The sequence below is a fragment of the Adiantum capillus-veneris genome, chromosome 13 (genome assembly GCF_014529385.1).
Source record: "Adiantum capillus-veneris isolate H3 chromosome 13, ASM1452938v2, whole genome shotgun sequence".
In the NCBI taxonomy this organism is placed as follows: domain Eukaryota; kingdom Viridiplantae; phylum Streptophyta; class Polypodiopsida; order Polypodiales; family Pteridaceae; genus Adiantum; species Adiantum capillus-veneris.
Genome location: NC_140943.1, coordinates 71,969,540 through 71,982,497, shown reverse-complemented (window position 1 = coordinate 71,982,497; position 12,958 = coordinate 71,969,540). Strand labels below are relative to the sequence as shown.

At 42.0% G+C, this 12,958-nt stretch overlaps 1 pseudogene; it reads left to right on the top strand.

Moving 5' to 3' along the window:
- The first annotated feature begins 3,780 nt into the window (after window positions 1–3,780).
- Window positions 3,781–9,620, top strand: LOC147444235 (isoleucine--tRNA ligase, cytoplasmic-like; annotated as a pseudogene).
- Window positions 9,621–12,958: the final 3,338 nt, after the last annotated feature.

Sequence of the window (12,958 nt, the reverse complement as noted above, 5' to 3'; positions counted from 1 at the left end):
GTGATATGGAAATTTTGTAAGTTTTGTGGAGAGTTCTCTGACTACTACAACACAGATTGGTTCAAACATAAGGTTTCAGTGGAGGTACAAGCCATATCTAGGATTGTTGTGGAAGGTTGGGTGAGGAAGAAATCCACACACAGAAAGACCTTGGCACTTTTGGACGAAGAATTAGAAAGATTTGAAGCCCAGCTAGAACGATGCTTACGCCCTCCCTCTGAAATGAGTGTAGCCTTTTTTTGATGGATATATGATGTACTTTATTAAGCAGGGTTTTCTGAGACTTGTGACTTATAAAAGAACTTTTAAAAATTGGGTTTTATGCGCAATGGATGATGTATGAGTAATAAAAACACTTTGTTATATCTCAATAGACAACAAATTTTCTATGAGTTTTATTATTTCTCTTAAGTTTCAAGCAATAAGCCACGTGGAGTCACTGATTGTCATTCATTGATTAAAAAAATGGTGGTTACTCTTATATCAATTGATTGTCGTAAGATGGTGGTTATTCTAATATCAATTGATTGACGTAAAATGGTGGTTAAAATTATAGCAATTGATTGTCGTAAAATGGTGGTTACTCTTATAGCAATTGATTATCATTAAGTTTGTATGCCGTAACTGAAGTATAGTGTTTAATCAGGATATGGATAATGATAATCAAAGGGCTAAGCGCGCTTTTGAGCGTCTCAGATCCATGTGTCAAGGCGGTGGAGTGAACGACACCGCTCGAATTGCTGCTCGTTGCTCCCAGTGGGCCAACCCGGTGGGTACACAATGGAAAGAGGTGAACACTAGGATTGACCGAGAAATGGTGAAATCCATATGGCCAGGCGTTGCAGATGACAACATCAAGAAAGGCCGACTCAAGCTATCACAATGCATTAATGCAGACATACGAGACAATGGAGAGAACATATATCTCGATGTTATGGGTCATCCTATGCATCATATGGATTGTCCATTGTGGTTTGCCAAGATGTTATACACCCGGGGGATTCACTATGGATTTTCGTATGGTATCACGTGAGTGTACAAGAGGGGGGTTTTTAGAGGCCAGACATAAGCGTATACAATAGGGGTAGCCCCCCATTATTTCATGCTCGTACCGTATGCATAAGGGACGGGGGGACCTACCCTGCGAGGGAAGGGGGGGGGGGGGATATTAAATGCTTATGCCATAAGATACATGCCCTAACAAGCCAATTAAAGAATCTTTCACATGAGGGTGTTGTTATTGGTATTTCAAAGAGTTAATTTACTCCACTAGCAAACTGAGATAGTTATACCAATGAGAAGATATGGTAGCTTCTAGATTTTTTGGGGTCGATGCTACCATAAACTTGACTAATATTCTTCTATGTAGCCACTAGGCATCAATATCTTGGACATCCAGACCCTCATTAGCCTCTTCAACATCATCATCATCAATACCACCATCTTCATAGCCTTTGTCTCCACATCTGCACCCTCATTTTATTTATTGTTGTCTTCTTGCACATCATCCAAGTCACTATTCTCTTCTTCTTCTTCGTATGCAAACTCAATAGCAACACCAATGATATGATCAAGAAATTCTCCTGCACCACGATACCAACTTTATAACCATCATTGTAATCTATAATAAGTTTCCCAATCTTTGCCTGTGCGTGCATTGCTTAGTAGCTTTTCAAAATCTTTCTTCTCATCTAGATCCTTGATATTGTCGGTCTTAAGGACAACTAGAACTTTATCATCTACCCTATGTAAATTATCTTGGGGTTGATCGCCATATTGTTGTTGTATGAGGTTCAGAAGGGCTTCCCTCTCATGTATTCCTTGAGTGGGGGGGCCTTAGTCATGGGATATGCTTATGTATCACCAAGTTGACTTATGTTAAATACTTTAAAGATTCCCTCTTACGTATCCCCTAACTAAGGTCCTCCCCGTGGGATTCACTATGGATTTCCGTATGGTAACACGTGAGTGTACAAGAGGGGGGTTTTTAGAGGTCAGACATAAGCGTATACAATAGGGGTAGCCCCCCATTATTTCATGATCGTACCGTATGCATAAGGGAGGGGGGGGCCTACCCCACGGGGGGGGGGGGGGGGGGGGGGGGGGGGGGGGATATTAAGTGGTTATGCCATAAGACACATACCCTAACAAGCCAACCAAAGAATCTTTCACATGAGGGTGTTGTTCTTGGTATTTCAAAGAGTTAATTCACTCCACTAGCAAACTAAGATAGCTATATCAATGAGAAAATATGGTACCTCCATGTCCTTTCCCTTAGCTAACATCTTTAAGACTTGTTCAACAAGCTTCTAGATTTGTTGGGGTTGATGCTACCATAAACTTGACTAATCTTCTTTTGTGTAGTCAGTAGGCATCAATATCTTGGACATTCAAATCCTCATTAGCCTCTTCAACATCATCATCATCAATACCACCGTCTGCATAGCCTGTGTCTCCACATCTGCACCCTCATTTTATTTATTGTTTTCTTCTTACACATCGTCCAAGTCACTCTTCTCTTCTTCTTCTTCTATGCAAACTCAGCGGCAACACCAATGGCATGATCAAGAGCTTCTCATGCACCCACGATACCAGCTTTACAACCATCATTGTAATCTATAATAAGTTTCCCAATCTTTGCCAATCAGCGGATGCAAGTTGAGGGTGTGTCTCCAGATGCAATGTTGTCTCATGGAGTGCATTGATTGGAGGATATGTCCAACAAGGTTAGGGAGGGAGATTGTTTGTCGCTTTGTGGGTGCCTTGGTCGTCATGTATACTAAACGTGATGCACTTCATAAAGCACAGAAAGTGTTTGAGGAGCTTCCTATCGGGGATGTCATCTCTTGAAATGCACGTATTGCGGGGATATGCACAACTTGGGGAGGTCCACGGAATGGACGCAAGGGTGGCAAGCATGGGGTTTCCCCTATTCCCGGGAGATGCAACCACTTTCGCTTGCATATCGACAACATGGTAAATACCCAAAAAGTTATATGCAAAGACGCATGTCGGCAATTGTCACAACTGTCACACACACATACACATGTATCGCTGGTAAGAGCGAGCAAGAGCTAGTAGATGTAACTTTGAGTAGTACCCTTTTTTGCGTGGGTGACACTGAAAGTAAGAGATGAGTCGCACCCTGTGCGAATGGGGGGAGTGGGATGAAGCAATTACCCAAGCTTAGTAAAGCCGCTTTCTCTGCCTCGGTTGTAGAAGCTCTGCTACAATTCTGTTAGAGCTATGAGAAAGGGAGGGGATACGCTATATTTCTACAGACTCTCGCTTCTCCTTGTTTCTTGAACCATCTCGCCCAATGAAAATGGCCCAATATTTTCTATCAATTTCGACCTTTGATATTCTACCGCTAGGTGCGACCTGAATCCCTCTCTTCCCCCCACTGCCCCTACTCACATTGTGTGCAACTCAGCTCTAAAACCCTTTCCCAAGGTTCTCCATTTGTGGGAGGGGTGCAAGTTCTCCTCTCCCTGCCCTACGTAGACTGACGCACTGTCGGTGTTTCTCCATCGCCGGACCCCTACTCCCGCGCAAGCACAGTTTCGCTCTTTGAGCCTCTCTCTCTCTCTCTCTCTCACACACACACACACACACACACACACACACACACACACACACACACACACACACACACACACACACACACACACACACACACACACACACACACACACACACACACACACATACACACACACGCGTGCGCACACGCATACACACACACGCAATAAACTTTGTGCTGCGAGTAGCAGCATCGCCATGGAGGACGTGTGTGAGGGCAAGGACTTGAACTTTCTGCTACAGGAGGAGAAGGTCCTAGCCCTTTGGAAGAAGTTGGATGCATTCAAAAGACAGCTGGAGCTGTCTGAGGGCAAGCCCGAGTACATCTTTTATGATGGACCGCCCTTTGCAACAGGTCTCCCACATTATGGACACATTCTAGCTGGGACAATAAAGGATATTGTTACATGGTTTCAAACAGCAAATGGCTGCCATGTGACTCGCCGGTTTGGCTGGGACTACCATGGACTCCCAGTTGAGTTTGAAATCAACCAAAAGCTTAACATCAAGAGCACCAAGGATGTGCTGAATATGGGAATTGATGTCTACAATGAAGAATGCAGAGCCATTGTGATGAGATATAGTAAAGAGTGGGAAATTGTCGTTACACGTATGGGACGTTAGATTGACTTTGAGAATGAATATAAAACTTTAGATCCCCAGTTTATGGAAAGTGTTTGGGTTTTCAAACAGCTCTTTGATAAAGGGCTTGTGTACCGAGGCTTCAAGGTATGCATTTAGTTATTAATGTCTGCAGTCCTTACCGAGTGGAGAATGAAAAGTGTTTTAAATAATCTGTGGTTGTTTTTAATAGTGTGAGGGGGTAGTTTTGTATGCCTTCTTTTCCCTTACCAATCTCTGCCTCGTTTTTTGTCATATTGCAGCGTGAATTTAGAATAAGTATTATGTTACCAACTCAAGGCCATTCTACAGAACTGTCTTTTGCATTGTTATTAACAATAATATTTAACCGAAGTTTAAGATCAAGTTTATCAAAAGTCCAGGCCTTTATTACCAAATTTTAATAAATCCTTTTTTTTGTGTATCATGTAACTTTGTGAATTTTATATTTTAATGTAAGCGTTTCTATGTGTTTTGATGCAGGTAATGCCTTACAGCGTAGGTTGTAACACAGCCCTTTCAAACTTTGAAGCGGGATTAAATTACAAGGTATGATCCTTGCACTCAATGCTGCAAATTCAGGGTCTTGCTCTTGTTTCACTATAAATGGCCGCTTCTCCCTGCCTTTTCAGGATGTATCTGATCCTTCGATCATGATCAGTTTTCCATTGCTGGATGATGTAGACGGAGCAGCAATGGTAGCTTGGACCACGACACCATGGACTCTACCAAGCAATTTAGCCCTCTGTGTTAATCCAAACTTTACTTATGTTAAGGTCAGCCATGCAAATAATTGGTCGTTATAAATACCGTCTATATTGTTTCTCTTGAATTGTCAGTTCTTCAAGATGATGGCATTGTGTTGAGATTTCCTTACTCTTAGCAACTTTTTTTGAAGTATTTATGTGCATAATGTGTTCCTATAGTCACTAGCAAGCCTTAGAGCTTAGCTTTGCCCGACGTCAACTTTCTCGTCATTCACTTCATGAGCACACACCATGTATTTGGTCCATATGAAATATTTGTATTTGATAGCAGTTATTCACTTGTTTATGCACAATCCCTTGTGGCCTTGGAAGTTCCTGCTTGCTGGTTCGAACTGCAAGTGCTCAATAATTGCTATCATTTTGAAATCCATTGTTCCATTCACGATTTTATGGGCTTCCTATATTGTGCTTCTGCGGCTCTTCCGGGTTTCTTTGTGCTGGCAGTGCACAATGAGAAGTATAGTGAGCTGTACATAAGTGCTTCGTACTGCAATATAACACTTTGATACTAATCCTATTTCTAATCGCTAAATAATGAGATCTATAGTTGTGTCTTTTTGCCTGCTAGGCTCAATGCAAGGTGACTGGGGCTATTTACATTGTTACAGAGAGTCTTCTATCTCAGCTACCTGTTAGAAAAGGCAAAGTGGAGGTGCCAAATGGTGATGTCTCTAAGGTCATGGACACATCTGTCAACCGTGACAATCCCAAGTCTTCTGATAAAAAGTCTGGCGAAAAGAAGGCTGATTTGGGTAGCTATAAAATTTTGACTCGAATGAGTGGTTCAGAACTAGCCGGAAAAAGGTACACTGCATTAAGTTGAAGTTAGTGGTGTGATTGATCCTTCTATTGTATAGCACTAACAAGGCACCGTTTTTTTGCAGGTACCAGCCTCTTTTTGACTATTTTTTGTAACTTTCCAGTGTAGCCTTTAAAGTACTATCAGATGAATATGTCAAAGACGACAGTGGCACGGGCATTGTACACTGTGCACCAGCATTTGGTGAAGACGACTATCGTGTCTGCTTGAATGTGGGCATAATTGATTCAGTAACCATTTTTTCTTCTATGTTACTTACTCTGGAAATTTATTGTGTTGCCGGTTAGCTTTGTGCCCAAGGCCTGGTTATGTTATTGCTTGAAGTTTGAATCCAGAGGAGTGAGGAGTCACACCTGCCGTCGTCCTACTTGTTGTCGCTGCCTTGACCTCAGAACTATCCATCGTCGAGTGTATCAGCGGCGTTGCCAACCTGCTGTGGTCTGAGTCTCTGACCTATGCGAGCTCAGAGCTGCGTGGCAGCGGTGTCATTGTCCACTGCGTCCGACCTGCGTGAGTTCAGAGGTTCTCTGTCCAGGCAGCAGCGATACAAGAAGTCGAGCGGCACTCTTCTGAGATGTGGGCAGGGAAGCAGGGAGGCTGGTCCAAGTTCCTCACGATTTCTACAGGTATCTGTATATTACAGCTCCTAAAATTGTGTTGTTGCTTCATGATCATGAGTTCACGCCTCCTCGTGTGCCTTGAGATTTCTGGTGCTTGGACTCTGGAGCGGTCTACGTGTGCTGCTTCACTCTTGAGTCTTGGCAGAGACCAGTTTACGCAAGTCTTGGGGTCTGCTGTCTTCACACTTGGCGCTTTTGCCACCGATGGGTCACGCCTCTCCATCTCTGCAGAGTGGCTTAGGGGACAACGTGCAGGCTAGGAGCCTTCTATGTGGGTGCAGATGCTTTGCATCGTCTGTGTGGTAATCACAAAGAAGAAATGTAGCTTGCACCATGTGGATCGGCATGGGGTCAGCTTGCTTCTAGTGCTGAGGTGGATGTAGGACCTAACAAACCTGTCGGGCACAGCTTTATGCTGATTGAAGAATACATGTGCTTCATACTGGCTTCAAAGCCAACGCATTTTACATCTTATCAAATTTGTGGCCTTCTTGGTTTTACATAGTTAAAAAAATGAAGATTCATAATCAGTGAAATAAATCTGTAGCTCATAGCTAGTTTGCAAGAGCCTACATGTAGAGATCAAGGACTTATAATGAGTTTTAGGCTTTTGCTATCCCATCGAGTTCTCTGTGATTCTTCCTTTCTTCATGTATGGAGGAGGAAGCTTTACTTATGGGCCATATGTGGTTTTATGTTTTACAATTGGCAAGCCTTGTGATGCTTTTCAGAGAGATTGCTACGGAGTAATGGAAAGCGAGTTTGGAAAACTATTGTAAGTGATTGAACATTATGCTCAACAAATAGATTGAACATATGCTCAACAAATAGATGTGCTCGGTGCTTGATCAATCTGTTTACTTTTCAGGTTCCGGCTTGATAAAACATCTGGTACACTGTATGCAAGGGGCTTGCTCTGACGAGGTCAAGCAAGGTTCAGATGGTATTGGGGATACAACTGCAGTACATACTGTAGGCTTGGAGGGGATTTTGCATCGATAAGGTCTTTCTCTATGAGGTCTATTACGTGTTGTTACTGGAAATGGTCGGATGACTTGTTTCTCACTCGGTAAAAGTTTGGATTGAAGACAAGTTTTCTATTGCATTTTGAGGCACGACACACAAGGTACTCATCAACTGTTTGCACAAAGCTAGCTTCAGTGTTGCCGTGTATCAGTATATTACCCTCTGCAACACAGTTTTCAATACTAGGTTATTGGTATTTGAGGGTAGCAACCTCATTCGTCCCTTTCTCTTATTTGTACATTTCTTTTTTCTTTGCTTTTTATTCCTGTGTTATCCCCTCTTGAAAAATTGTCGTTAGCCTACCTCAATGAACAGATGAGGTGGATTCCTTGTGATTCGGTCTTCTTGGCTTGTTGAATCAATGTTGATAGCAGTTGCGATAGAAAGAAGGTAAGGATTATACATTCTGTGCTTCAGTGACATGAATGCAGGGGAAGGTGGGTGATTGGATTATACATTCTGTGCTTCAATGACATGAATGCAGGGGAAGGTGGGTGATTGGTCTGACAGGGTGGTTGGTAGTGGCTACAACAGGAAGTACAAGATTTTACATCCGCTCTCCAGACTGGAGTATTTTCCATGATTTCAACTAATCTATTCTTGTAAATTAGCTCTCGAGTCTCCATCAATGATGTGATTTAGCATGAGCCTTCGGTGCTAATTGGTGAGAGAGAGAGAGAGAGAGAGAGAGAGAGAGAGAGAGAGAGAGTTTCTGCACACTCTCGTAGTAAGGTTTCTTTTGTTTAGTGGGGATGTGGAAGTATTTTTGCACTGTCAAAGATGTAAATGGCATTTTCTTCCAGTGGTAACGTTTCAGGAGGATCTCCATGAACAGGAATGGTGTGACTAGAAAGGCCTCCTTCTTTGAACTCCAGTTCATCTCCAACGACTCCCCGTCCTAAGGCCATACCTACGGCACCTCAAAAACGAGTCTATGAAGTAGTGGCAAAGCCTGTGGTTGAGGTCCTTCATTACCCCCTGCCATTTTCAACCCATTTTGTTCAATAGATAGTGTTATAGACAGGGAAATAGAGTCTTAAGGTGCTTGTTCTTCGTGTCTAAAGATATTTGCTTAGATGTTGGTTTGGCTTGTGATAATGGCCTGTTTTGCAAGATATTTTGTATGTTATGTTTAAAACTCTATTTGATTGTATATACTTGGCATCCCTCTTCTTTTTGCCTGCAGAGTGTGCTAGAGGGGTATAATGGCACTAACATGGCATATGGTCAAACAGGCACACGTAAAACTTTCACCCTTGGCAAGCTTGGGGAGGAAGATGCTGCCGACCGCGGAATCATGGTTCGAGCCATGGAGGATATTCTTGCAGATACATCTTCTGAGCAAGGTTCAGTAACAGTCTCATATCTGTAGGTGACTGCTTTTGGCCTCAGTTTACTCTGTACATGTACATGCTTTGTAATCTCCTTAAACCAAAGATACCTTAAATACATTAGTCTTCTTGAATGTTTGTGTTCCTAGAGAAATGCCTTTCACTTGTTAGTTTTGCAACGATGTACTGTGGTGCCCAATTGTGCTTCATTTTGAACTTGTTAGGGTGTATAAAATTAATCAATTAGCTTCAAAATTCAGATGGCTGAACTTGAAAAGCTTTTAGGATGGTTTTCTTACTCTAAAAAGGAGGCACACCTCCCAAGAGCCTAATACTGGTTTATAGTGTACACCTTTTAATGAATCTTTGAGTTGCAAATAATGCTGCACTGTAGGGTGTTGGTGGGGTTTCCCTTGCCTATATTTTACTTCTCTTTGGGGCCATCGCTAGTTCCTTTGCCTGCTTGCACATATCCGAGGTCACAACAAGCTTTCCAAGAATTCGTAGTGACATAACTATTGATGTGTGCATTAGTGAGCTGGGCGGAAATGCAGGGCCTCATAGCGTCACCATCACCGAATTCGGTGCAGTTGGTGATGGAGTTACCATTAATACTCATGCATTTACAAATGCCATCTTTTACCTCAACTCTTTTGAGGATAAGGGGGGTGCCCAGCTCTATGTTCCTGCTGGACGATGGTTAACGGGAAGCTTCAAGATGACTAGTCATCTTACATTGTTTCTGGACAAGGACGTTGTCATGCTAGGCTCTCAAGTATGCTCTTTTTGCCCCATCCCCTACCTTGTTTTCTCATGTACGCTACTTGCCAGGCACTCCATAGCCCTTAGATGAGACAATCACTACACTTTTCCTTATGGAAACTACATGGGGGATGCATACGGTTATCAGACTTTGGAATATAGTATGATTTAGATCCCCAAGGAATTCTATATGTCGTATACCATACTTGAGGTTGACTATGCTGTAAGGTCAGAGTAATGTGTCCAACTTGCTGAGGCCAACCTGCGCCCAAAAAGGACTTAAAGAGTCTAAAAGATTCTGTGCAATCTGAGTTGAGCTCTTGTTTAGCTAATATGGATTGTACCTGATGGGGAACAAAAGAACATGCTTCTTGTGACCTTTAAGTATTATTTGCAGCTTGAAATTGGTCGGCCACTCCCTTGAGAAACTTGCGCTCCTCTTTGGCTATTGTTGAGTCTAAATTTCAATTTGTCGTAGACAGAAAGAATGGTAAATATGTTTGATCATATCTTACACATATTGTACACCAAATAATGTTTGAGTATGAAAGTGTGGTAAATTTACCATATGAGTATGAAAAAAACTATGCACAGGCTAATATTGCTAACATCCCCCCAAGAAAAGGGTGTATTGATTTTTTTTTGGAAAGAGGTCTCTGCACAAAAGAGACTTTGGCAAAATTTTTAGGATTTATATTTCTTGTGCAAACTCAAAATTAAATACTGATGGTGCTTTTTTAAAAGTTGCATTTTGCTTAAGCATAGACGTGCATTCATATCACATATAATTGTTTTGTTCAAAAAGATTAATCTTTAAATGGATGTGTTTTGATTTAATGAGAAGTTTTTATGGTTGTTTGAGAGTATGCATTATTTGTTATTTAGAAAACAATCCATTTCATATGTGTGCCTTAAATCTCATGTGGGAAGCTTACTAAGTAGGTGGCCAGTATCATATGTTTTGAGATTGAGATTTGTATCAGTTTACAAGACAAATGCTATTTGTTTTTTGACATTACATTGAAACGATTGGTTTATTTTAATTTTGTATTCATTATATTTGTTGCTTTTCATGGTTTTTTCTCTTAACATCTATTGCAAATGAAAACACACTACAATGTACACTTCTATTCATTCGGAGTTCAACATGTATTTTTGTAAAAGAATGTGCTTCTAAAATTGTTATGTTACTAGTATACATAAAATAGTGGGTCATTACATTCCGTACGAAATCCGTATGAGGGGGGTTGGCTCATTGCGAGAACGTCCGTATCTTGTCCGTATGTAGGGGGGTAGGCTAGCAAGTAAGATACCGTATATAGGGGGGTTTCTCTAGTTTTGATGCACGCAGGTGACATCCCCCCATTACTAATAGTGAATCCCCCGGGGTTATACATGCATTATGTCTTGGGTGAAGCAGTGGACTTTAGCTCAAGGACACCTCACATGACGGTTGAGGACATTCGCAGTACTGCAATCACCGTCACACGGCAAGAGATGTCATTGGCACTAGAAGGTGCATCAATGGAAGTGCATCAAGTTAAGGAGGAGCTTCAAACTCAACTTAGGTAAGCATCACAAGCTACACAAGGCTCTCATGCAGAAGAAACCCTAAATAGAGACTTGCAAAGGGAGGTGAAGGTGCTATCTCGCCACGTAAAAGAGTTAGAGGCGACTATAAAAAAACAAAATGCTGCCACATTGATTGAGCACCCAACATCTATTGAGGCCCCTCCAGCTTCTGGTGAGCACGGTGGTCCTTGCCCCATATGTAGATCATTCTTTCATGAGTGGTGTGGTCACTTCAGCTTGCCATGCGGACATATGTATCATATATCATGCTTGAATTTCCAAATTGGTTCAAAGTTGGTTCAATTTCCAAATTCTCTTCAATCTCTTCTAAAGTACATGTAGTTTCTACTTCATGAGATTCCCCTTGCAGCTCACTGTCTTCGTCCACCTCATCATTAGTTACATCATAAGTCCAGCGCGGCATCTCCTCTTTGTAGTTCTTAGCTTGCACTCTTGCCAATAGCCGATGGTTGCAGTACATATACACCAATTTTTCAGGTCTTGAATTTAGAAGGCGGTTTCTGATGGTGGAATGTACATATTTATATGTACTCCAGTTTCTCTCAGAACTTGAATTGGATGCACATTGGGCTAGGATTCTAATAGCTAGGCGTTTAAGGGTGGGTGCACTACCACCATTCATCATCCACCACTTCCACGCTGGTTGCTCCGTGGCAAGTTTCTGCACAAATTCTGTACCAAAATTACCCTCTTTGAGTTTAAACTTCGTAAGATCAGTAACAGCTGATGCATGCTCATCAACCTCCTCATCAAGTTTGTCTATTTCCATTGCCCAATACTCTGGATCCAATAAGAAAGCTACGCTGTGTAGTGGACTATGTGCTCCAACCCATCGACCATGCACATACTTTCTCAAAATTTCTCTCCTCTTTTGAGTGAATGGTGTCTTCCAAGGCTTCACAATTGGCTCCTGGGGCTCCTTTGGATTTGCAAGGCTTTCTTGAACAGTCCACCAAGCCATCCACACCTTACCTATGTTAGGCAAGGCAGAATCCAGTTGGCGTAATGCGAGCATAATGGGCATCATGACATTGTGCACATCCACCACATCATCCCAGAAGTGGCGATCTGCTAGTAGATCTCTGATCACCCTTATTTTGCTTTTTATCTTCTCCCTTTGACCAGCCTCCCATTCTGAAAAAGTGGCACAAACAAATTTCTCCATCACAACATTCTTATTTTTTATTAGTGATTCTATCGTATAGTAGTTGGTGCAAAATCTAGTTTCGCACGGCAGTTTTAACATAGTAGACATCCTCTGACGGTACATGTCAAGAACCCTTTGACGCTTCAAAACAAACTTGACTATTAAGCGAGCATTGTCTACTATCCATTTGAACCACTTTGTGTCCTCCGTCTTGTACCAATCTTGCAATACCAAGTTCAAGTTGTGTGTACTGCAACCAGCACTATATAGGTGAGAGAAGAAACTTTCAAGTATTCTACCTGCAGCCCTGCAATTTTTGGCATTGTCCATGATTACTTGGAAAACATTTTCTTTTCCAAGTTCCTCAACTGCGTCGCCAATGATGTCAGCTATAAAACTGCCAGACTTTATTTGACCAGAGCTATCCACAGCTTTGATAAAACATTCACCACGAGGACATACAAGCATGATGTTGATCAATGGCCACCTTTGAACGTTGGACCAACCATCACTAACTATGGTGTATCCAGATTGTTCTGTTGCATTTAATATTACCCTTTGAATATCCTGTTGTGTGCTTGTGTAACATTTATCCAATAGTTGGTTTCTCATATGGTGATATGTTGGAGGGGTAAATCCAGCACCATACTCCCCAATGCATTTCCAAGCTGACTTCCATGCATCACGGG